The 26,805-nt window shown below is 45.1% G+C and overlaps 1 protein-coding gene and 1 pseudogene across 2 annotated transcripts in view; both read left to right on the top strand.

Annotated features, from left to right (window-relative positions):
* Positions 1–284: 284 nt before the first annotated feature.
* Positions 285–4,218, top strand: LOC148683795 (small ribosomal subunit protein uS12 pseudogene; annotated as a pseudogene). Its single transcript, XR_015946549.1, has one exon. The product of XR_015946549.1 is annotated as a small ribosomal subunit protein uS12 pseudogene (transcript).
* Positions 4,219–11,898: 7,680 nt separating this feature from the next.
* ZNF385C (zinc finger protein 385C) overlaps positions 11,899–26,805 on the top strand; it is a 159,036-nt gene continuing 144,129 nt past the window's right edge. The window contains exon 1 of the mRNA XM_088655109.1: positions 11,899–12,003. The gene's annotated coding sequence lies outside the window, so the exon portion shown is untranslated. The remainder of the gene's footprint in view (positions 12,004–26,805) is intronic.

Genomic DNA, 26,805 nt, shown 5'->3' on the forward strand with positions numbered 1-26,805 from the left:
CATACATATGCTTACTACCAGGGGTACATTCAGCAGGCCAATCCTGACTCTCTGGTTGAGCATGATTTGCCTATGTGTATGGTGCATGTGTCTGCAAGCAAATATTTATCACATTTATCACATGCGCACTTAACCTTTTCACTTTTCCCCAACAAAAAATAATAATACTTGTAATTAATTGATACATTTCAAACATAGAACAGTATGGAAAACTGGCAAGGAAAACCAAGGGAAGCAAAATTGGATACAAACTTTTATTATTATTATTATTATTAACAAAAACACACAGTCAAAATGAAAATGGCACTTAGTTTGCAGTTTCAGACAACAAAATCTTGACAAATATGTTTATCTGCTTTCTAAGTTAATGCTTATAAAATATCTGTAGTTATAAATAAGTATTCCCCTTCATTTTCACAGACACACAAAATGCATATCTATATATATACATAATGCCTATCTTTCTATAGAAACAGTTATAAAGTATTTTAAAAGTAACATTTTTAGGTGTACAGTTTTTTAAAAAAGAAATCACGTGTGAAGCAATCAAGGGGCAAAATTAGAGTTCTGATTATCACAAGTGGCATGGCTGAAGAGGCATTACCCATTGCCTTAAAGTATGCCCTTAATTCTTTTGCTATTATGGTATCAAGATCTAAATCCGTATCAACAGTTATTCAGCTTCTAAATAAAGCTTGAATTCTGGGTCAGTCTTTGTAATTGGTTTTTAGCTGTCTTCATCAACCACTGTGTGTGATTAATTTGGGAAAATGGCAAAGTTAAATATAATGATTTTTTGATTTTTTAAAAGTATAGGGACACGATCCTGATTTTTGTACTCTTGGCATTTGAAACGGCAGGTTGGGCGCTCATTCATAAATAGATCTTTCAAAGCAGTTGTCCTAGCTGCTATTTGAAGGAGGACTGAAATTGCTAGACACAGTCTGTAAGGTAAAGGGACCCCTGACCATTAGGTCCAGTCATGGACTCTGGGGTTGCGCGCTCATCTCGCATTATTGGCCGAGGGAGCCGGCGTATAGCTTCCAGGTCATGTGGCCAGTATGACAAAGCCACTTCTGGCGAAGCAGAGCAGCACACGGAAACGCTGTTTACCTTCCCGCTGTAGCGATACCTATTTATCTACTTGCACTTTGACGTGCTTTCAAACTGCTAGGTTGGCAGGAGCAGGGACCGAGCAATGGGAGCTCACCCCGTCGAGGGGATTCGAACCGCCGACCTTCTGATCGGCAAGCGCCACACAGCGCCACTGTCTGTACCTACCTACAAATGTCTTCGCAAGTAAACTCCCGAGCCCTACCATTTTACCCCATTTTGCATCTTTGTCCCTTAATTAGTCTTGCAGTGCTCTTTCTACAGGAGGTATGTAATAGATTGCCATGTCTTCTGTCTGAAATTCAGGAAGTGGTGCTCGGCTGCTGAGGACTGGTGCCCTCTGCAGTTGGGCTGGTGCTAGCAGCTCAGTTCAACTGGAACTGTGCATATGTCCCAGAAGATAGAGCGAGCTTGTTTTCTCCTGCTACGGCGGGTAGGACCTGAACCAATGACTTCAAGTTACAAGAAAGGAGATTCCGACCAAACATCGATAAGAACTTTCTGGCAGTAAGAGCTGTTTGACAGTGGAATGGACTCCCTAGAAAGGTTGTGGACTCTCCTTCATTGGAGGTTTTTAAGCAGAGGTTGGATGGTCATCTGTTATGAATGCTTCAGTTGAGATCCGTGCATTGCAGGGGGTTGAACTAAATGATCCTCTGAGTTTCTTCCAGCTCTACAATTATAGGATTCTAACTAAGCGCTTATTTCGGCTTTGCTTTGAGCAATGTGTGGTTGTATTTGCAAGGGAATCGGAGAAAGTGACACGGGTCGCAGCTAAGTATCGTTCCATGGGAAGCCCTAGTGGGTTCTACAAAATTTACTCTCCATAGTAGCAACTGTCCGGAGAATTTCCCCCCCACAATAACGCATGTGCACAGCGAGGCGGGATAACTGAAGTGCAAAAGCCTAATTAAGTTCAGGAAGCTTGCTTTCTACAACTGCACTCTCAGTCCTGTTTTGTTCAGTTTTCTACTTGGAGGACTGTTCCACTTCTTTAATCCTCCAGAAGTCTACTCCACACTGCTCTGACCTTGTTGTTGTTTTTTAGAGGTGAACTTATTTAATAAAGAAATGAATTCACAGTGCCTCAACATCTGAAGATATAAAGTTGGCAACACAGAAACCAGCACATGAATTTGTTAAAAAGCTTTGGATTTATAAAACAAAAATAAGACAACTTCAGTTTGTGGGAAGTTGCAACTATGATCAGGAACTACTTTAACTTGGTTAGCATACCCCTTGATCACAGTTGCAATTTCCCTAGAATTAAAGTTGCTGTCTACTTTTTACAGTGAACCGTTACTTGGTTCATTGTAACTGACTGCATGGTAGTAATAGATTATTTTGAAACTCTTTTTAAAATAATGTGTAACGTAGCAAATGAAAGTATGTTGAATCCCTTTGCAGCTGCTGGGTGTATATCAATATACAGACTTGTCAGGATTGTAGATTTTTTCTCTTCTGGCCACTACTGTAAAGCATTTTGTAGAGGCTGTTGTGAAATGTGCTCTCTGATAATAATTAATTATGCATCATTCTTCCCTCCTATTTTTTGCTTCAAGAATGTCCCTAATATGGCAAATTACATGTAATCTCAGACATCAATTCTGGCAAGGAAAAAAGGACTTTAGGCTACAGTCCTCGGTGAATCAGCTCCACAATACACTGTGGGACTTATTCCTAAGGACTGGACTAGGCTACAGTGTCCAGAATTATTTGAGGGAAACTGCTCTGACCTTGTTGGTGCCTGCAGGAGCCAAACTCTTATGCAGCTTATCTAGATCCATACCCTTGCCTCCATTCCCTACTTCTCACTCATGCTTGTTACTCTTCAGTTGAATCTTCATGTGGAAAGCACAAGTCTGGGTTACCCCAAAAGGGAGCTTGTATCTACTTTTGAACTTTTCCGCAGAACCCAGGGGTGATTGGACTTAGCTGAAGTGTGACCAATGAAGGCTGCCCTATATTCTGCCACCCAAGCATCACTTGGAAGATGGGAGCCCCTTTCCTGAATGTTCATGCATTAAAAAAAATGCAAGCATATTGTTATCAGACACCCACGCCCCATATTTCATGCCTAGCCTTTGCTCATAACCCCCAAGACTCAGCTACATGGGTCACGTTGAAACTCAGGAAACTGCTTGTTTTTACTCTCCCTTCCCCTGGGCTGGTAATTATTAGCACCTCCTTCCTCCTTCCTATTTCTGTCTTTCTCATTTCCCTAATCTGTCTCTGAGCCTTTTTTTTTTTTTGTTAATCCAGACCCTAGTAATTTGCATTTGAGCATTTCCCCCTAATGTGCTTAAACCACTGCATTTTGCCTGGTTCCCTAGCACCTCAGTATAAGGCAACTTCTCTGCCTAATCTAGATCTTTATGGCCCAGTTTGGGTAGCCTGTGTCAAGTGTAACAACTCAACATGTTGCAGATATCAGGTTCCTTTGGGTGAGCTGGCAGCAGCCGGAGGAAGATGGGCAAGTGCCTTGGGCTTCGGACAGCCAGGAAGCTGCACAGTCATTGCCGAGACCAGAAACGACATGACAAACAACACAAGAAGGCTCATTGAAAGCCAACACTTTTGGGGGAGCTTCCTGTGCCAAAGGAACTGTCCTGGGAAAAGTTGGTGTTGAAGCCAACCAGCCAAATTCTGCCATCAGGTAGTGTGTCCGAATTCAGCCTATCAAGAATGAAAAGAAAATAACATTCTTTGTTCCTAATGATGGTTGTCTGAACTTCATTGAGGAGAACGATGAAGTCCTGGTTGCTGGATTTGGTTGGAAAGGGCTTGGTGACATTGCCAGTGTCTGCTTCAAGGTTGATAAAGTAGCCAATGTTTCTCTGTTAGCATTGTACAAAGGCAAGCAAGAGAGACCAAGACCATAGTATCTGTTATGCTGCATTCAGCTATAATAAAACTTCCCATTTTACAATAAACAAGAAACAGGAAAAAACCTAACCCTATTGCAAACTCATATTTCTAACTTTTGTTGTTTTCACTCTGACGTCTGTGCTAGATTGCTGCCATGTGTTATATGTGGGGCTGCCTTTGAAGACCATTTGGAACATGTAGCTGATGCAGAATTCAAAGGCCATATTGTTTACGGTGCCACCCAGCCTGGCCGTAGGGCTGACCCTGCCTCCAGATGTTTTGGCCTACAACTCCCATGATCCCTAGCTAACAAGACCAGTGGTTGGGGAAGATGGGAATTGTAGTCCAAAACATCTGGAGGGCCGAAGTTTGGGGATGCCTGGTATAGCATATACCAGTGCTATTTTGATAGAAAAAAGAGATGCCGGAACTCACCACAAACACCCTCTTCGTTCTCTTAGAATGGTAATGGTGCCCACCTGAGAGGTGCTGGAACTGGGGGTGGGGGAGCCCTGGCATATATGCAGACTACTGTGAATTTATCTGACTTTCCTATCCTGCTGCCATCCTCTTTCACACACAACCCTTCCCACTAAAGTCTACGAAACCTATGTCTTTGTTCATCCCAGGTGGCTCCATTACCAAGCTTAAAACCATGGAGCCACCTGGGATTAACAAAGACATAGGATTCTTATCTCATTATGCATGATCAAGCTTTCTTTAGCACCTCAGCCCTTGCTCCCCCCCCCGCAGGACCTATTGCAGTCTTCAGCAGTCATTAACAGCCATCAACAAGTTTACCACTCCTATCAGCCCATCACCCATTCCCACCCACCCCCACCACCCTCTGAATATACATAAGGGTCTGGCTCTTCTGTTTCAGTGTATCTGAAGAAGTGTGCATGCACACGAAAGCTCATACCAAAATAAAAACTTAGTTGGTCTTTAAGGTGAAACTGAAGGAAGTTACAGAAAGGCTGCCTTCGTGTTGTGTTTTGGTTAAAGAATCACTCACAGAGAACTTCACTTTCTCTGGGAATTTATTAAACAAGGAATAGGCTCCGGACTTAGGCTTAAGACTTTCGGAGAGCACTTTGAAAGAGCAAAGCTGCATACAAGTAGTGATTGCAGCAAAATACTGGCTCTGTCATCTCCCCCTCTGTGAATAAGTCGGCTATAGCACTGCTATCAGCATCTTGACAGCTAAGGTATGAGATCCATTAGAGCATCTGTAATTATTTATAGAGGAGGAGAAAACATATTGCATTGATTATTTTTTAAAAACAGGATTGCCCAGCAAGGGAGCACTCCCTGTTTCTAGGGAAGAGTTCTTAAAAAGTAATAATTATCTTAGTTATAATTGCCAGCAGAATGAAAGCTCTTCACTTTTTTCCCCTGAACGTTATTTCACTCTGTGAACTATATAGCACTTAACCCGCAGAAAATGCTGAATGGCATTTAAAAATTCTGGGGAAGGTCTAAGTTGTCCAATAGTTATTATATACTGCAGATTTGGGGGCACACATATTTATGCACAATTTTTTTGGTACAAGCTACATATTAAATGGACTGCAAGAAGATCAAACCATAATCACTGCAGATGGTGACAGCAGTCACGAAATTAAAAGACGCCTGCTTCTTGGGAGAAAAGCGATGACAAACCTAGACAGCATCTTAAAAAGCAGAGACATCACCTTGCCGACAAAGGTCCATATAGTTAAAGCTATGGTTTTCCCAGTAGTGATGTATGAAAGTGAGAGCTGTAACCTAAAGGTGGCCGATTGCCAAAGAATTGATGCTTTTGAATTATGGTGCTGGAGGAGACTCTTGAGGGTCCCATGGACTGCAAGAAGATCAAACCTATCCATTCTGAAGGAAATCAGCCCTGAGTGTTCACTGGAAGGACAGATCCTGAAGCTGAGGCTCCAATACTTTGGCCACCTCATGAGAAGAGAAGATTCCCTGGAAAAGACCCCGATGTTGGGAAAGATGGACGGCACAAGGAGAAGGGGACGACAGAGGACGAGACGGTTGGACAGTGTTCTCGAAGCTACCAACATGAGTTTGACCAAACTACAGGAGGCAGTGGAAGGCAGGAGTGCCTGGCGTGCTCTGGTCCATGGGGTCACGAAGAGTCGGACACAACTAAATGACTAAACAACAACATGTTACATCCTATCATTTTTGGTGACCTCACAAAATATGTTGTGGTTGAGCTCTCAGACTGAAAGCTGGAAGCTGTACATTAATCAGAGGAATGCAAAGAATCCTACACAATGTCATATACTGCTTAGGTCCTACTACTCCACAATGTCATGCTGCTTAGCTTGACTCCTTGGATCATGTGCTGCAGTTGCCAGTGCATGCAAGCTAAGTGTTGAGTGTCCTAGGCCAAAAGGGACCATGGAGCACACATTTTGGGTTAAACATGCCACGGTTTTGTAGCTCTAGCTCTTGTCAAGCCAAGAAGGGGCAGTCTGGTTGAAGCCCGCCAGGTGAGATCCTGGAGACCACATGAGCAAGTAGGGTAGGCACAGCTTTGTGGTTCGCTGACCATCTCTAGTGACTCAGTTGGAAGACGGAAGCTTCAGGCTAAGAGGCAATATTATAATTTATGGAGTATCTCATTTTTCTCTCTCTGCACTGCTTACTTATAGTCTAGATGCCACTGAATACTAGTTGCAGAGTGGCAATAGAGAAAGAGGACTACTGTGCATCCCTGATTGTAAGCTTCTTAGAAGCATCTTGGTTGGACATTGTGGGAAACAAATGGTGGACTAGATGGACCTTTGAGTCAACTCAACAGGGCTTCTCCTACAGCAGATCCACCAGTCCAGACTCTGCTCCCCCTCTCCATCCCCGGCTTTCTCGCATGCTTCAGATCAGGTAGGTGCAGCGCTGCTTACAGAGTGTCAGTGGGAGATTTTGCGTGATCTATATACCAACAGTGGTGAGCTAAATCAGGTGGTGTGGAGGAAAGCAAAATAACAATTGGCCTGAGTGGTGATGATGGATATGAGAAACCTTTTCCAGACGGCAGGCCATTTTGACAGGTGGGTGTCAATCACCTGGTGACGTTAGGTAACCCAAAGTTTTTTTGTTTTTTTTTTGCTTTCCATTTGGGGTTGTGGCTCAAGCCATACAGTGGTGCCTCGCTAGACGAATTTAATTCGTTCCACGGGTATTTTCTTATAACGAAAAATTAGTCTAGCGAATCCCATAGGAATGCATTGATTTTTTTTTTGGATTTTTTTTTTTTTGCCCATAGGAACGCATTAATTGAATTTCAATGCATTCCTATGGGAAACCGTGATTCGCTAGACGAATTTTTCGTAAAATGAATTCGTCTAGCGAGGCAACCTCCACTAGAAAAAACCTTTCGTTAGGCGAAAATTTCGTTAAGCAGGGCATTCGTTAAGCGAGGCACCACTGTACCTGCAGAGGAAGGTATTTTGCATTGCCGGCTTCGGGAAGACATTGGAGGTTTTTAAGCAAAGGTTGGATGGCCACCTGCCATGGGTGCTTTAGTTGAGATTCCTGTATTGCAAGAGGTTGGATTAGATAGCCAGCAATGTCCCTTCCAACTCTACAATTCTATGTGCTGACAACAAGCCTGCTTTGGGCAGGGATTGGCAGTGCTACAGGATTCCCCAACAGGAACTCCCCCGCTTTTGATCCCAGCAGGTTTGCTGTCAGTACTGATCAACTGAACGATGCTGACAGCAAGCTTCACTTGCCAAGGAATTGCCAGGAGTTTGCTTTAAGGCTCCCTGTTTGCTGTCAGATTCATCCCTGCCCACCCCACCCATGACATCACATATGTGGGCATCAGGAATGGGACTGGTGAATATAGTTTGGGGGGAAACGGCTGTGTGCCTAACTGGGACCCATGCCATGCCTAACTAGGCCCATGGAATTGAGGTTCCACACCTCTGGTGTATTTATTTATCATTTTATTTATTAAATTTGTATGCCACCCTTCATCTGAAGACCCCAGGGCGGTTCAACGCATAAAAATACAAGACAGAAACACAAAATACAAAAGAAAAAGAAAAAAATAGCACCCCTTATTCCCACAAGCACATTTAAAATGGATGTTACTCAACCAAAGGCCTGGTTAAAGAGGAATGTTTTCACCTGGCACCTAAAGGTCTATAATGAAGGTGCCAGGCAAGTCTCCCTGGGGAGAGGGAGCAACTGCAGAAAAGACACGTTCTTGTGTTGCCACCTTTTGGTCCTCTCATGGCAGGGGCACACAAAGAAGGGCCTCTGATGATGACCTCGGGGTTTAGGTAGGTTCATACGGAGAGAGGCGGTGCTTGAGGTATTGGTGTCCCAATGTAGGGCTCCCAGCCAGTAGGGTTACTGACCAAAAGAAAAATTGGCCTGCCTTTTGTGTATTTAACAGCAGCTTGATCTGCCGGAATAATCAGGTGGTGCTTATCATGGCACGGAGATAGGCATTATCACCATAGCTGCCAAGTCTCCCGTTTTCCCCGGGAAACCCCCGTTTTCCCAGCTGTCCCCAGCCGAAAAAATTGATTTTTTTGTTTCCCCCCGGTTTATTCTGGCGCGGTGGCCATTTTGGAACTGGGCGGAGCATGCTCAGAAGTGACTTTTGATGCTGCTGTGCCCAGTTCCAAAATGGCCGCCGCGCTACTTCCGGTATGCTAATTTCGGTCCGGTCCCTTGTTTTTCAGAGAGGAAATTTGCAGGTATGATTATCACCTGCTAAAGTCTAGCATAGGGGTAGATATGGAACATGTGGCCCTCCAAATGTTGCTAGTCTACAACTCTCTTTGTCCCTCACCACTGGCCATGCAGCTGTTGAAATGCACAGGAAAGGAGGCAGGTTAAATAATAATAATAATTGAAAGCATCAGCGGTGGCAATCCCTTCCTGGCTGCATGCATGGAAATTAGGTTCTGAACATGAGTGGAGGAATCTAGCAAAGTTCTGCTGGACCACCAAACTTCTTGCGGTATTTCTATTTGGGACATGATGCCCCGAAGAAAGGAACTCCCCAAAAGTTGGGAGGGAGGGAGTCCTGACTCCAATGAGCTACAACTTGCAGGGGGTGGGGAACAAAAAATTATTTCAAATCTTCTGTTAGCCCTTGGAATGCTGCCTTCTAAAAAAAAACCCCTATCCATCAGATAAGTAAAACTAGTGTGCAGACTGAGTATCAGTTTGCTTGTTTCCTTGGGCAGAGGGGCATGTGTGATGAGCTTCTGTTTTTATAGCTGTCCACCCAGTGGCTTTTAAAGCCTTGAACTTTCTGATGCTGTAGAGTAATTAATAATAAAGCAGCTCTGCAAAAGGAGTCAGCGAAAGGAGTTTTAAATAAAACATCCAGTAGCCAATTTACCCTTACTTAAAAAGCAAACACCCTCTTTCCGGGAACACGAAAGGGCAATATAATCGTATATCTATCTATATTGTTTTTCTGCCCTTGTAGGGTAGCTGGATTTCAGTGCCGGTTGATTTCTGTAAAAATGTGGTGTGCCTGGGTGGGAAAACTGTTGGTTACTCCCAACCGCGTTAAATGCTAGAAAAGAAGAAATAAAAATTAACTATAGCATCCAAGTCAAAGCTGAACATTGCTTACTTGACTTGCCAAAGGTGGTTGTTGGGTCAGTGTGAACAGCAAACAACTCCGGAGGTATTTGCTTAATTCTGAAGTGTTCCAAGGGCTGTGCACTCATGAAAGGGCTTTCATAACCGATGCTGTTCAACGTTACTAAGTGGCCCCAGTCCAGGACAGCTGTTATAATGTGAGCCTTTCATCGCCTCCAGCTGAACAGTAAGGGATTTCCACCTCTAACCAAGTAGTGGACTCTGTGTGATATATTCAGGCCTCCTTCTAGAAGTGTTCGTTACCCGTGTTCTTTTTTCCTGGGATACAGTTTTCTAAAAGCAGGCTTTTCAAAAGTCTACCCCCCCCCCACAAAGTTCACCTATGGTTTTCCCAGTAGTGATGTATGGAAGTGAGAGCTGGAACCTAAAGGTGGCTGACTGCCGAAGAATTGATGCTTTTGAATTATGGTGCTGGAGGAGACTCTTGAGAGTCCCATGGACTGCAAGAAGATCAAACCTATCCATCCTGAAGGAAATCAGCCCTGAGTGCTCACTGGAAGGACAGATCCTGAAGCTGAGGCTCCAATACTTTGGCCACGTCATGAGAAGAGAAGACTCCCTGGAAAAGACCCTGATGTTGGGAAAGATTGAGGGCACTAGGAGAAGGGGACGACAGAGGACGAGATGGTTGGACAGTGTTCTCGAAGCTACCAACATGAGTCTGACCAAACTGCGGAAGGCAGTGGAAGACAGGAGTGCCTGGCATGCTCTGGTCCATGGGGTCACGAAGAGTTGGGCATGACAAAACAACAACAGGGCTTACTTGGCCCCCCCAATATTTTATTCAAGTTGGCACCCTTGGCTCTGTCACTCACACACACACACACACACACACACGTCTGGTCCAAGACATTTTGGCACCTGAGGTGACCACAAAATCTCCCTCCCACCACCAGAGAAGGGGTGGGTGAAGATCTACACCAGGGAGAATCAAGTAAACCTTACCTGACAGATGAAGTGGGAATCAAAGGCTGATGGTGTGGGACGGGAGGCGCTCTGAATCATGCCAGGCGGGTGCAAAGCCCAGGAGAGCTCGGAGGACATCCCCCGCCATTTCTTGCCTAAGAGATCAGCCAGATGTCTCATTTGCTAAGAAACTGTTGGGGGTGGGTACTGGGGGGTGGTTGCTGGACAGGTGGGCCTACGGCCAGGCTGGGTGGCGCAGGGCACCACGGTGCCAGCCCGCCAGGTGGGTGCTGTGAGCTGTGCCCACCAGGTGGGCGCCACGAGCTGTGCCCGCCTGCTGGCCGGCCAGTCTGGCGTGCAGCTGTGCCCACGGCACCCGCGCTGTGCCTGCCCGCCCGCCCGCCCGCCGCGCAGCAGCACCTGTGGCAGCCGCACTGTGCCCGCCCGCCCACCGCGCTGCGAAACGGGACGGGGGGGCGGTGGAGGGATCCGGCGCACCACAGCGCCAGGGGCACTTAAGACGGCCCTGGGTGGCAGGTCTGGCTTCCAAGGAACACGCCACAGCCATCGCTGCCCCTGTGGCAGGCAGCGCACGAGGCATTCCCCGGAGGCCAAAATCTGCTGCCCCTGTGTATCCTGCTGCCCAAGGCGGTTGCCTCACCTTGTCTCATGCATGGGCCGGCCCTGCACACTGAACCCACCCACATGCCCTTAGTGTCCTCCCCTCCAGTGCGCCTCCTGGGCTCTAGCTGTCAAAGTAAGCTGCAGCACATGGGGTGGGGGGTGGGGAGAGAGGGGGCACATCTTGTCCCAAATGTGCAAACCTGAATAAAATGTTGGGGGGGGGGCAGGTAAGCCCAGTCCTGTGTAATCAGTCACATGACACGGCACACGCACACCATTTGAATGGCAATGCCCATCAGCTTGGGGAGGGGGTTCTCAAATATTTTATGGGGGCGGGGGCGGCAAAGGGACTTTGGCCCCTAGGAGTTGGTTCCAATGTTTAGTTCTTTGCCTCCGGCGGCAAAAGCTATTGGGCCGGCGCTGGCTCCAGGCCTGGTTAGGTTCCCCTGCTTTTTGGGGGGGTGACCTCCCCCATGGGGGATTAGGCTAAACAAGCAAGCAAGCATTCTCTCCCCCCCCCACCCCACCCAATGGAGCCAGCAATGCAAAACGTTTTCCCCCTTGGGCGCTAATTGGTGCAGCTGTCGCGCTTGGCCCGCTCGCCCGGGTCACAGCTCTCCCCCCACCGTAGCGCGAGGCGGGGGAGCGGCCGGCAGCTACGCCCCCCCACGAGCCCGGCATGGCGCGCGTGCGCGTCCCCAAGGGTCCGGGGAGGCTGGCGCGCGGCGTTGGCACGCGCACTCTGCCCTAGAGCGGGCGCTGCGCTGCTACTGCTGCTGCTGCTACTACCTGCTAGCTGCCCGCGAGGAGGAGAAGATGTTGCAAGCCATGCCCGGCTGAGCAGCAGCTGGCCAGGTAAACTGCATCTGGGTGGCTGGGTGCGTGTGGGGTAGGGGGAGAGGGGCTGAGAGAGAAGGGGGCGCGCGGTATAAAGAGGTGTGTGCATCTAGGCGCTTGCAGGGATTCTCCCCCTCTCCGGAGAATAGCATTTGGCTGTGCAAAAGGCGAAGGAGGCGGAACCGGTCTTTGCTGCTCCGTTAACTCATGGGCAGGTGCGCGTGGGGGTAAAAAAAAGTGGGCTTTAGGAGCACGCAGGAGACTTCTGCGTGCCCCACGCACCGAGGAAACGCTTTCGAAAGAGGGAAGGAGGGCTAGCCCATCTTAACCCACCCACCTGCCCTCCGTCAGATCCTTGCTGCTCCTACCTGTCAGTCCCTTCCATTCGTTTTCTCTGTCTGTCTGTCTGTCATTCATTCAGCCTTTATTGGCATGATTTCGACAATAAAATTCATAAAAGAAAGGGAGGTGGAAATCCATAAAACATGGGTAATCCTGGCGGAAAGACTCGGTAGCCACCATTAAGTAGTTTTAAATTTAACTTTAAAAATCTCAACGTAAATATCCTGAAACCATTTTAGTAGTTTTGGGAATATCATCTCTTAGCATGTATTGGATTACAGATTCTTTGCAAACAAATACTTTAAGCTTTGAAGGAGTCTGTTTGTCTTTGTCTGTATTCCTCTTTCCACATTCCTAATTCCCCCCTTTCATGTTTTCTGCCTCTATTTCTCTCCTCGATTCCCCCCCCCGTTGCAATTTACTTTCTTGCCTATTTCTCCTTCTGTTCCATCTATACCTGCTCTCACCTGGTTTTTCCTCTCCAAGTGATCCGGTTTCCGTAAGAGAGAAGCAAAGGCAAATTTTGGAAAACCCTCCTCTATTCCCCTCAGCGGTCTGGATGTGGTGGGGTTGCCCCCCCTCCCCCAACTGATGTTGATTTTCCTGTAAAAAAAAAATTATGTTTAGTGAACAAGGTGTTAGTGTGCTGCAGGCCAGCAGTCGTGTAAGGATGCCTTATTTAATAGGAACCAAAAATCATGTTTCAGGAGGTGGAATGTCCTTTGCAGAAGAAGGGTAGTCGGTGACCCAAGAATGGTCGTTTTGTAGGAAAACTCTCTTTTGGGACACACACACACCCTTTTTTAAACTTGACTGTGGTTTCAAGGGATTTCAGATACAAACCATGGGACTATGAACTGCATGATGCACGACTTTAGCCAAATGGAAGGATATGTTCAGAAGCACAGAGGAGATAGTCCTCATTTGTTGCTACTCCTTACAATACCGTTTTTAGTGAATGTTAGGTATCTGAAACTTGGTTTCTCATTCTTCATTGTAAGCCTCTGATTATTGGAAACCTAGTTAGTGGCACAGGGTATGAAGACTGCATCAGAACCAACACCCCCAGACAAGGTGAGCTGTGCAAGCTGCAAGCTTGCATGCTTTTGCAAACAAAATGCTTCCTCTGTCTCTAGTTGATGCTTGGTGCAAGAGTATGCAAGCTTTTGACATAACAGATCTCTCAGTCAGGCAACGGAAAAGGCAGATAATACCTCAGTGCAGTGCTGCCAATATATGACTGTGCTGTCTTTTGAGCTACGCAAGCAGTTCCGTAATGGGCTAGTGTGGGAAAGATTAGCAAATTGCCCTACCTTATTTTGCTTTAGATATACACACAACACAAGCTTTTTGAGTTACTCAAGTCTCAGCAGCTGCACAGAACTTTTAGGACGTGTTTGTATTACCACCTTAAAATGCAAGTTGTTTGTCTCAATTTGGATGGAAGCTGGTTTTTTTGGGGGGGGGGGGAATGCACGAAAATGCAGCATTTTATTAGAAACAGCAGGATAGATTGATAGTGTAGCTAATGCCATGTGTACACCACTTCTCAAATTAAGTGATGGGAGTGAACTCGATGCAGAAAAAATGGGAGTGGGTATGCACCCTTAAGTCAACATTTATTTATTTATTTATTTGTATCTAAAATACACTGTGTGTCAGCAGAAGCTCAATCAATAATATATATTCCCTTACCTATCTTAGCCGAGCAGACCACCTTGTGAAACTGAAAAGGCTGAAAATTGTTTACAATGGTTGAAGAAGTTTTAATAGTGTTTCAGTGTGATCATTTCAGAGCTGTAAGTGGCCAAACCCAGCAATACACACACACACACACACACACACACACACACACACACACACACACACACAAAAGGTAAAGGGACCCCTGACCATTAGGTACAGTAGGCTTGTGCTAACTTTGAAATACGTTTAGTAAAGAATTCATTAGGCACTGGGCAGAATTCTTCACTAGGTTGATGAAGAATTCTTTCTCACTTCAGTCGTTTCCACACTTTAGTCCAGTGAAATTGGACAACGAAAGTAGTTGGTTAACACCATATAAACTTTCAAGTTAGACACAACTCTTCGTCATACAGCTTCATATTGGGCTTATGGGCTGAGTTCTGCAGACCTGCTACGTGGGGAAGTGTCAATTGCCAGGCAATTTACAGCCCCACACCTCAACAAAAATTAATCCAGTTTAAATTACTAGCTGACCCACACTGCATCATTTGAACTCTGGAGCTAACCCAACTTCAACCATTTTGCATCAACAATAGTTTGCAAATGATTTTTGTGTGTTTGTGTGTGTTTGAATCTATCAGGCTAACAAAAACATTGCTTCCATTCTCGATGTGTTCTCTTTATTTGGGTCACATCTTGTGGTTGGGAATTACCCACTACCCATAATCCTATTAAAAAAGAAGATGGGACAATGATACCTCCCTCTCTCAAGGGCACCAGTAGAGCGACTGTTAATTGTACAATAACGGTTCTGGTACAGATAGAGATTGTTCACAGTGAAGCTTTGACACTTTTATTAACCTTCCAAAAGAGCTTGTCCTTGGTTGGGAATCATAGGAGGATATACGGTAGTCCTGTTTGCTTCAAGAGTACCTTGCAATCCCTTCCCCCATCTACCTCTCTCCCCCTTTTCTTCCCAATGTCTCAACAAATGAAACTGATTTGTAAAAATGTTATGAGAGACATTGCACATATCTTTGTAAACCAAGAAAACCTTTAATAATAATAATCCATATTAACAGTTTAAAAAAAGAGTACCTTGCAATCACAGGTTTTTGCAAACTTGTCACTTTAATGGACATTAAAGCACCAAAAACCAGCTGCTGCATGGCAAACATTTTGGGGTGCTCCCATATGTCAGTTTTGGACAATTTGCACCCAGGGATGTTAACAGGGCAGGATCTTCTTCTGGCAACCCAGCCAGATGGGAGGGGTCTGAATAAAATAATAATAATACTGTAACAACAACAACAACAACAACAAAGTGAAGGCGGTGAAGGTCCTGTGTGAGTGCCTGGAGGCGGTTGGAGGATGGATGGCGGCTAACAGATTGAGGTTGAATCCTGACAAGACAGAAGTACTGTTTTTGGGGTACAGGGGGCGGGCGGGTGTGGGGGACTCCCTGGTCCTGAATTGGGTCACTGTGCCCCTGAAGGACCAGGTGCACAGCCTGGGAGTCATTTTGGACTCACAGATGTCCATGGAGCCACAGGTTAATTCTGCGTCCAGGGCGGCTGTCTACCAGCTCCATCTGGTACGCAGGCTGAGACCCTACCTGCCCGCAGACTGTCTCACCAGAGTGGTACATGCTCTAGTTATCTCCCGCTTGGACTACTGCAATGCGCTCTATGTGGGGCTACTTTTGAAGGTGACCCGGAAACTGCAATTAATCCAGAATGCGGCAGTTAGACTGGTGACTGGGAGCGCCCGCCAAGACCACATAACACCGGTCCTAAGAGACCTACATTGGTTCCCAGTACGTTTCCGAGCACAATTCAAAGTGTTGGTGCTGACCTTTAAAGCCTTAAACGGCCTCAGTCCAGTATACCTGAAGGAGAGTCTCCACCCCCATTGTTCTGCCCGGACACTGAGGTCCAGCGCCGAGGGCCTTCTGGCGGTTCCCTCACTGTGAGAAGCAAAGCTACAGGGAACCAGGCAGAGGGCCTTTTCGGTAGTGGCGCCCGCCCTGTGGAACGCCCTCCCATCGGAGGTCAAGGAGATAAACAACTACCTGACATTTAGAAAACACCTAAAGGCAGTTCTGTTTAGGGAAGTTTTTAATCTGTGATATTTTATTGTATTTTGGTATTTGCTGGAAGCCGCCCAGAGTGGTGGGGGAAACCCAGCCAGATGGGAGGGGTCTAAATAAAATAAAATAAAATAATAATACAGTAATATAATTCTAAGGGCCTATTTTGTCGCAACAAATCAGACAAGAAAACGGAAGGGATAGTAAACATCCAAACACTTTCTTAGATCCAGTGTTTGTTTGTTTTTTAAATTACAACAAGAAATGGAACACTTACTCAAAAAATGTGATATGGATTTTTCGGGGTTTGAATAAGGCCTGTGTGTCTCACCTTCCCAATACAAAAGACAGTTGTCTGATGTTTGGATGTGTAGTGCTTTGATATCTTTACTGCTTCAGTAGTCAGTACATCTCATTTTTTGTATTTTGTATTTCTGCAAATGCGTAACCTGAGCCCACCTGTAGTTATAGCTGCAGGTACGGTACCTTTGTTGGGGGTGGAATGTACTCAAATTGGCCCCCTTGCAAACCTCAGTACTGACCAAAGCTGTGCAGTTTACATTACTGAAAAAAATGGATTTCTGTGCTAGAACTGTAAGAAGCTTTCATACAAATTCAGTGGGGCATTTGTGTGTGTGTTAGTGTTATTTTGGTGTGTGTGTGTGTGTGTGTGTGTTTTAAAAGCAATTTCAGACCCCCCCCAAATTCAATATTGAAATAAAAAGCAACAGCACACCCCAACTTCTTAATTTTTGTTTATTATTGTTAAGTCAATAATATTTCTATGAGCATGCCAGATCCAGATTTTGATGTATTGGTATTTAATATTCGATTTGATTTGTTGCTAAAACAGCATTAATCATTGGGGGGGGCAGAATATCTATTTTAAAAAACCCTGAATATTCCAACAGATAGCTTCTTTCTTGTCCTTTGAATCCATTTATCTGACATCAGTCTGTTGTTGTTTTTCTTTTACGTCTTGTACGTCAACAAAAAAAATAAATCTGTAAAAACCAAGTTTTAAAGAATAAAAGGTTTGACCACCACCAGTATTTTTTTTCAGCTCCAGAAGTTCCGTTAAAAAAAGTTACTACAGTACATGCAAACACAATCACGATCGGCATTTAAAAAATACAGGCCAATTGCAGTTCCTTAATGGAAAACCAAACATCATTATAAAAAGCAACTGAAGTTCTATATAGCTAGTAGGTGTGCTTACGATTTTGTTGTGTTTCTTGCACCACCAGGTCCATGTGTAAAGTTTCCAGCTGTATGGCAAGTAGTTTCGTTATTGCCGCTTATACCAGATTGATTTTGCTCAATGATTTTGTTATTATTTGAAACCATGGATGGCACTTAGGAACGTAGGAAGTTGCCTTATCATAAGTTGGGCCAGCCTGTTTTGGCTGTCAGTGGCTCTCCAGGATTTCAGGCAAGGGTCTCTCGCAGCCCTAATAGGCTCCCCTTTCGGCCACATAGATAATTCCAGACTGCGGACATAGGGTAGTAATGTGTATTGATTGCTTTGCTTACTTTTAAATGGGGTTAGCTAACTCTGTTTCATTTTGGGCAGGGGGCTCCAAACCTCCTGCTCCTTCTACTGGGTGGGGGCCCTGGACTTCAGCCCCATAGTCAAGTTCTGAGTGCTGCACTGAAAAGATCCTTCAGGCTGGGCTTCCTGTTAGAATCTCATGAGGGAGCGCGGTTTGAGAGCCTTAGCAGCTGGTTCATAACGTTTATAGTTTTTGTGCCCATAAAGTAATTACGCCTTTGGCAAATTAAGCTCAGTGATCGGAAGTGGGGAACCAAGAGAAGTACTCTACAAACAGAAAGAGATCAGCCGTCCCCTTGTGTCTTCAGATACATTATTCAATTAATTTGGCTACTTGTGCAATGTAGATTAGTGCTTGCGGTGGTTTTATATTCCCTTTAAAATAGCATGGAATGGACTATTTGAGGAGTGGTGTGTGTGCAGTGTGTGTGTGTGTGTGTGCGCGCGCGCGTGCGCGCGCTTAAAAACCTTGCCCATGGATCTGAAGTGAAATTTGCAGGTTGAAAAGAAAATATGCAGCACAGAACTACAGAATTTCCGCATACATTTTTCCAGCTGTGTGTGAAAATTGAGGTAGTGTATCTCTCTCCCCCCCCCACACACACACAGAGAGAGAGAGAGAGAGAAGAGAGAATATGCATATTGCATATAGCATATTGGCAACTAGACCAGCAGTGAATTTCAAGAGACGCTGTAAAAGTTTTGATAACACTAGTGAAATTCCTCATGGGCATTTCTCTCATCTCTGCAAGATACCTGGTCACGGCACTTAACAGAGGTGTGTGAGTGAGAGAGAAAGAGGGGGGGGGGAATTGACAGCACTTGCTATTCACATGGGAGAGAAGTGTGGGACAAGGCATATAGTGGAAAGAGAAAACAGATAACGCTGTGATTATGGGGAAATAATGGGCAGACCAAGGAGGTGGAGGGTATGCGGAGAGCGGCACATATCTGCACATATGCAAATATCTACCAGGGATGGAAGCAACCACACCTGAATTCAGAGATGTAGGTGCTGTTCCAGACAATGTGGAATGTTCTTTTGATACCCTGGACATAAGTGATTATGGTAAACGAGGGGTTTTTTAGTCGAGGGTCCCAGCTTGTTCTTCCTACCAAAAAGTGAAAACTACTTGGGATCATTGAGGCACATATATTTGCTTGCTTTAATCTATTGCAATAGGTATCTGCAGGTGTTTCTCTCTCTCTTTCTCTCTCTCTCTCCAAGAGCTGAACAGTTGTCCTTTCAGAAGCTGACGGTGAACGGCCTGTACTGTTTGCCTGAGACAGCTATGATAGGCGTTATAGCTGAAAACAAGATCATTATAAAGCTTGCACACTTCTATAAACAGAGCTATTACTTAGTGTTGCTAGGCTCTCAGCAAAGTCTGCAATTAAAAAAAGAGAGATGTCTTTCAGCTCCTATGTCAGCAAAGTCCTTCCTGGAATTTGTCCCCACCCTTCTTAAACTTTTTTGGTTTGGTACCCATTTTATACTCGAAACAAGCCGTTCCCTGGTCTCAGCCGTTTGCAGTACTGTACACAATCCAGGCATTGAGACAGGGCATGCCTTTTAAGTTGCTGCCTTGTGTTTGAGTACGTTTTTGAAAGTTTGCCTACCTCTTTCCCGCAAGCTGTGATTTCATATGAGTGAAGTAGCCCTTGGTGTTCCTCGTCCACACCCTTCCCTGAGTTAGAAACATCTTAACTGCTATTTCTTTGCTCAGAACCTGGAAGGAAGGCTTGAATCGTACAAAACAAACAGTCAGAATGTACAACTCTGCAACAGTGCAGAGGAGCTGGCCAGGCACTGTTTGCTGCCATAATTTAAGACTGATTGAAACGTACAAAGACTGTTGCTCAAGCAGCAATTGCAATTTCTTTTCCCACTGTCAGGAATTATGTCCATGATCTCGAGAAATGTCAATTTGCACTGGTGAGGACAAAAAAAAGAGAACTTCTTTACACGGCCCACAAATGGTCATAAAGAACGCCTGTATGTTTCAGAAACTTCTTGGAAGTCTGCCGGGAGGCGTAATAACCCGAACCGGTAATATGCCCTCAAGCTGTTTGTCCAAGGAATCAGAGGAGGAAATGGCCTCAAATGTTATCCAATCTGAGTGCCCGCCTAAAGGCAACAACAACCCATTTCCCCCCTCAATTGAGGGCCTTTTTATCACAAGAGTTTTAGACCATATTAGCTGCAGGAAGAACAAGGCTGTCCTTGTGGACAGCCTGTAATTGCATACAAACTCTGAAGATGAAATTCATCTCCTAATATTAATGTTGGTCCCCAGATTGCAAGTGACGTAAAGAATGCCACACCTGAATAAAGGAGTGGAGAGGGGACGGGGGTGGGGATGGACCTGATAATATGACGCCTTGAGCGGAGACAACGTTTTGCACACACACACACACCCTCCCAAATTTCTTATTTTCATTATAATTCTGTTTAGCATAGTTGTTTTTTTATGGATCTTCTCAGTAGGTACCCAAATAAATATAAGTTGTTGTTGTTTTGCTCCACCTCATCTCGTCACTTTTTTTTGGGGGGGGGGATTGCTTGCACAGCCCAAAATCCGTAATGTCTGTGAAAGGATGTGGAACATGCATCCTCTTAGGCAGGGATTGAATGGTAAGCCAGACACATGTCTAATATTTGCAGAACGCAAACTGCACTTGAAAGTGCATACAGTCCAATTTTCTGGCTTGTGTTTCTGACCGCAAATCTACCCTCCCTCCAAACGGAAGTTGAGGGTCGTAAAGACGCAGGCGTGTGCCCATGCCTTGAGGTGCTGCTTGCCTTGTGCAGCTGTATTGCTGCATCACATGACGTACCACATGACATATCTCAAAAGCATGGGGGTGGGACACCCACTAATAAGCAGCCTCCCACTGTAATAACTGCTGTGTGGCAAGGATTCTGGGCTAATTTTGGAGGAGGAAGTGTACGGTATCGCACAACACGCGGGCAGCAAGTGATAGTGTGCCACAGCAGCAAAAAGCCATCAAGTGAAGAGGCTGCCGCTTGCTCTGTGTGCTAAATGTTGTACTGTACCAATCTTGAGCAGTGAGGCCTTGGTTAAAAACGTTTTTATCTGACACATTTAACTCCCCCCCCCTTTTTTTGCAGCCGAGCTTTTAAGCTTAAAAGCAACAACAATAAAAAACACCCATCATTTTAATACATGTACACATTTGCTAGGTTCAGAAGCAGCTCTCTTCGTTTTTCTTTATGCCACTTTTCAGCAATCTGAATCTCTGTTAAAGATAAACAGCCAAACACACGAGACAAACAAATGAATCTAAAATTGCTCACTGAATCTACCTACGCTGGGAATGTGGTTTTTCTTTTTCTTTTTACCTTTAATGTAGGCGAGGATTACAACAGGTTTCAGTGTATATTTTAATCCTTGTGCAACAATGGAGGTTAGTGTTCCTTTTAAGGCTCAAACAACACAAAGCAGAAGTAGAACCATTTGTTGAAATGGACCAACCCTATTATTATTATTATTAGTAGTAGTAGTAGTAGTAGTAGTAGTAGTAATTTATTTCTTGTACCCCACCCATCTGACTGGTTTGCCCTACCACTCTGGGCAGATTCCTGCGAAGTACAAAGGAACACACCAAAATATCAAATGATAAAAGCTTTTTTGTATGTGATTGGGACAGACCCAGGTCTGAACAAACTGATACAAACACATGGGTTAAAATTGTTCTTTTGCCCAAAGCACCCCATAGTCCAGTTATAAAGCCTTCATGAACCCAAATGTGCATACTGTGTATATAGACTGGGCCAGGCTAGAAACATGGCCCTGGAAATATGTACTGACTTGGGGATTTTCCAAGTCGAGGTCCCTCTTTCTGGAGCTGTGTACAATTGAAGTGCGGCTTGGTTTTCAGCCTGAAATGCAAAATGCAGAAGGTAGTGTTCTATTCACCAGGCAAGGGTAGAAAGCGGGTTTGGGATTGTTGCTTTTAAAGGGTTTTGGGGGGGTATTTGTACCAGGCTTGGCCAATGCAGTGATCTCAGGCAGCCAGGTGCAGTTTTGGAGGCCTTGCATTGTACAGTCCTACTCGTTTCTGTGCTTCAAAAGGTTTTCTGTGAGCCCTGGGTGTACACGGCAGCTCAGTAGGCTGGGCTCAAGACTGGCACTTTTCATTTATTCAAATACTTCTGTGCCACTTAAGAGCCTTGAGTGGCTCTCAAAACGCCTTGCAAAAGATTCTTTGGAATAAAATGCCGTGCATATACGAAGCCAGGGCTATTCCTCTTGGTCTTTGTTCTTCCTTTGTGTAGCGCCAAGTGCCTGCTTCCCTCCAAGGTTCTCTGAAGGAAAGGAGTGGGCCTAAGTGGCTGGATCTCACTTGGCCTGTGATGGAAGCCATCTTCCTTTAACAGCAGTTGGCAGGCAATGGGTCCTCTGAGGCAAGAGATTGGGGCTGAGTGGCTGGATCTTGCTCAGCCTATGATGGAAGCAGTCCTCGCTTCCAGAGTGTTTTTCGTTTCAAAGTCCTATGCCGCTCCCCCCGCCAACCTAAACATTTACACAATATTCAGGAGAACCAAAGAAGTTGCTGGTTTCTGTTCTGCCCCATGTTCACCTCACGCAGCACCTTTTCCGACCTGCTGCCATTCGGCTTCTGACAAAAACTATGTTATTTATCCTGCTGTGGTGGAATTTTACGCGATTAATCGTGTAAGTCATTTCATTATTCTACACCATTCGTTTCTGTGCAGAGGATACACAGTGCAAATGGGTTTTAAAAACAAAACAAAAACACCCATCAATTATGTATTGTTTGCAGACAGAAAACAGCAGCAGCAGCGAATCCCAAATCTATTCGCTGGACTGATTTCCATTCCATATATGGGACAAATAAGTGAACAGTTTCTGCTCCCGTTCCTGTCAAGGGTAGCTTTACAGTGTCTTTTGTGAAAACATAGTTTGAAGGCACATGAGCAAATAATGAGCTTTCTTGAGGTAATTTCACCAGCGAGGAGGCAGTGATTAGCAGAATCTTGGGACAGTTCTGAGCAGGCTAAGTGATTTGAGCATGGGTAGGCAAACTTAAGGCCTGGGGGCCGGATCCAGCCCCATCGCCTTCTAAATCTGGCCTGCGGATGGTCCGGGAATCAGCGTGTTTTTACATTCAAATGTGTGCTTTTATTTAAAATGCATCTCTGGGATATTTGTGGGGCATAGGAATTCATGTCCCGTCTCCCCCCCCCTAAAAAAATATTGTCCGCCCCCCACAAGGTCTGAGGGACAGTGGACCAGCCCCCTGCTGAAAAAGTTGGCTGACCCCTGGATTTGAGTGTGTTTTCAATGCAAGCTTAAATAAGATGTTTTATTTATTTATTTAGGCTTCCTGTCTTGTTAATTAGGGTTGAAGAGTTTTTGTGTGGTGTAAAACACGAACCCCATTTCAGCAGTGCTTTGGAGGGGAGTATCCCCCCAAATGAAATGGGGGGAGGAAGATCACACATCCCTTTGTTCCCTCAGTAACTTGGAGATGCTCCCCCATCTTCTGGCCCCTCCTTGTGAGGATGGCACCTCCGCAGCGCATAAATACACCCCTACCCAAAGGTAATATGGCTTTCTTCTTTGCCCCCAGTGATGCTATATACAGCTATATTTGATTGGCTACATTAGCAGTGTGACATCATGTGGCTCGCCAAAGGATTCCTGATTTGCTAGTATCACACAGCTAGGGAGAAGAGAAAATGGTGCCAGTGGGCCACCAGAGGAGAACAGCGTCGTTGGGCGCAAGGTACATTTGAGAGCTTGTCCTCCGTCCTTTTGGGCAGATTGCCCCTCTTTCCACCAAACAAATTATCAAGGATGATCATTCGGTTCGGTGGCGGCAGTTTATTTGCCGTCCCTCTGGGTTTTGCATTGGGGTATTTTCTGATAAGGTTTTGTCTTGCAACGGCAACAACAAAACAATTATCCTGCCTTCCTGTAGTTCAAGCAAATAAAGCTTCAAAAAACGTTTGTGTACACATTATGCTGGGCCCCTGCTGTGGTCTTCAGCACATGGAATGTAAAAGCTGTATTTATATTGACTTATTTGATCTATTGTAATGTATGAAGGCTGCCACAACCAGATATCCTCTGTTTTTAATAGATTTTTCCACCCAGGATTTTCTCTCTCTCTCTCTCTATGGCAGTCCTAGAAATGAGAGGAATCTTTGACAGTTGAACCCCATTTATAGTGTGGACATGCCAAAGAACTTAACTTGCTGGGTTGATGATGATGATGATAATAATAGTAATAGTAATAATAACAATAAATTTTATTTGTATGCCGCTCTGGGCAGCTCCCTCTGGGTTAGCAGTGACACAAAGGAGTTTTGTTAAAGGATATTCCTGGGACAAGGGGCAGTGAACTCGTAGTTTTATGGTGTTTTATGGGTATATGTATGTATTACTTGTTTGTGCAGAGGCGAAAGGGAAACGATAATAGAAGTTTAACACTGTCAGACTCCCTTGTATCAGCTGTTTGTTTCCAGGGGAATTCTAAGTCACGTTTGAATCGGTATTTCTTTCTGATTAGTGCATTTTATGGGGCTAATTATTCATGGTGTGAAATGGAGACTTTGTTTTCTTTTTCAAATGTTTATTGGTATATAATGGGGGGGGGGAGTTTGTTTGTTTGTGAGTGGGTGGCGGAAGAGGGTAGGGTGAGAGGAAAATAAAATAGCGCGTTTGGGTTGAGGCTAAAACCTAAAAGGGCCTGGGCTTTTGAAGTTTTAATTTGCCTTTGGGGTGACGATTTTGTTCCAAGTCTTAGGAAATAAAGACCTCCTTTCAGTGTTCAAAACTGGACACTAGATTTCCAGCAGAATGTGTTTACAGGCTGGAAAAGGATTTGGAAGAGAGATGCAAAGATGTACACTTTTTCGGAAGTGAGAAGTCAGTGGCTGAAGGTGTTTGGCGTTTAACCCAAAATAAAGTAAACTGAATGATGGGGGAAGGGATATGCTGACAGTTTCCTCAGGCAGCTTAAAGGGTTTCTGACAAAGTGAGGGAATGATGATTCAACCTATTCACTCAGGAAAACGCAAGGAATAATGGATTTTAAATTATATGGAGGCAAGAATGGAGCTGTTTTCACAAGTGCTGTCCAAACTGGGTTTTGTATGAACCGTATCTTTAATACCAGCAGAAGCCTGTCATTGACTGGAATGCATGTTCTAATTTGAAAATGGCTCTTTCCTATTTTAACACCATCCATACATGCACACACACAGATGACATAATGAGAAATACTCGAAGCTGCTTTTAGGTGTTATATGTGAAGATGCTCTGAATATTTGTTTTCATTTATTTTCTTTCATAAAATTTATGCACTCACTATTTTAAATAATACGTGCTGAATTGCATCCAAAGCCAGGTACCTGTGTTTTCGCCCCTTCAGGTTCACAGCGGGGAAAGCTTTAGCCATTAAATAGATGCAGGAGGGAACACACTTGGAAGTTGGTGTTGCAGCTTTCACTGACCTGATGTTCGGCAGATGTTTTGGACTACAACTCTTACCATATCTTATCTTTGGCCACACTGACTGGGACTCATGGGACATTTCGTTCAGAGCATCTGGCTCTCTGCTTCTTTGAACCTTATATAAAGGTAAAGGGACCCCTGACCATTAGGTCCAGTCACGGGCGACTCTGGGGTTGCGCGCTCATCTCGCATTATTGGCCGAGGGAGCCGGCGTACAGCTTCCAGGTCATGTGGCCAGCATGACAAAGCCACTTCTTGGCAAACCAGAGCAGCACATGGAAATGCCGTTTACCTTCCCGCTGTAGCGGTTCCTATTTATCTACTTGCATTTTGACATGCTTTCGAACTGCTAGGTTGGCAGAAGCTGGGACCAAACAACGGGAGCTCACCCCATCGCAGGGATTCGAACCGCCGACCTTCTGATCAGCAAGCCCTAGGCTCAGTGGTTTAACCCACAGCGCCACCTGGGTCCCTTGAACCTTATATACCCTTGAACCCTTATATACCTGTAAGCAAATTTGCTTTCTTTCTAATCAGGTGAACCTCAAGTGCTCCCAATAAAATTAGAATGATTCCGGATAGAGATTTGATTTTCTTTCACACATTAGCTTCCATACATTCCCATTCTTCCAGTCATGGATATTCATTGCTGTTCATCTGGATAGAGGCGACCACTGAAATGTCGCTTCTATCCAGTCACTACCACCACCACCCAGGACAAAGTGCTAATGGGCTTTCACACCGGCAGTGATTGTGAGTGTACAGTATAATGAATTATTTTTACTTATTGTATTTTCTGTGTTTAGAGCAATACTGGGTTAAAATTTTTTTTTAAGTACTGGCTGGCATTTTGACATTGACAATGTGTGGTGTTGCAAAAAAAAACAAACAAAAAAAACACCCACACACCCAAAAACCATATGTGTATGAGCAGCACAGATTCCAGTGGCATGGGTATGGGGAGAAGCTCAGTTATTGCAAAGCTTATTTTGCAGCTTTTTCAGAGTGAATCATATTGCAGGAACTAAATTGACCTATGGGCTCTCTCACAGCTCTGAGGAGGATGGATGGCGGCTAACAGATTGAGGTTGAATCCTGACAAGACAGAAGTACTGTTTTTGGGGGACAGGGGGCGGGTGGGTGTGGGGGTCCTGAATGGGATAACTGTGCCCTTGAAGGACCAGGTGTGCAGCCTGGGAGTCATTTTGGACTCACAGCTGTCCATGGAGGCACAGGTTAATTCTGTGTCCAGGGCGGCTGTCTATCAGCTCCATCTGGTACGCAGGCTGAGACCCTACCTGCCCACGGACTGTCTCGCCAGAGCGGTGCATGCTCTAGTTATCTCCCGCTTGGACTACTGCAATGCGCTTTACGTGGGGCTACCTTTGAAGGTGACCCGGAAACTGCAATTAATCCAGAATGTGGCAGCTAGACTGGTGACTGGGAGCAGCCGCCGAGACCACATAACACCGGTACTAAGCGACCTACATTGGCTCCCAGTACGTTTCCGAGCACAATTCAAAGTGTTGGTGCTGACCTTTAAAGCCCTAAACGGCCTCGGTCCTATATACCTGAAGGAGCGTCTCCACCCCCATTGTTCAGCCCGGACACTGAGATCCAGCGCTGACGGCCTTCTGGCGGTT

Source organism: Zootoca vivipara, chromosome 12 (genome assembly GCF_965207765.1).
Source record: "Zootoca vivipara chromosome 12, rZooViv2.hap1.1, whole genome shotgun sequence".
Taxonomy (NCBI): domain Eukaryota; kingdom Metazoa; phylum Chordata; class Lepidosauria; order Squamata; family Lacertidae; genus Zootoca; species Zootoca vivipara.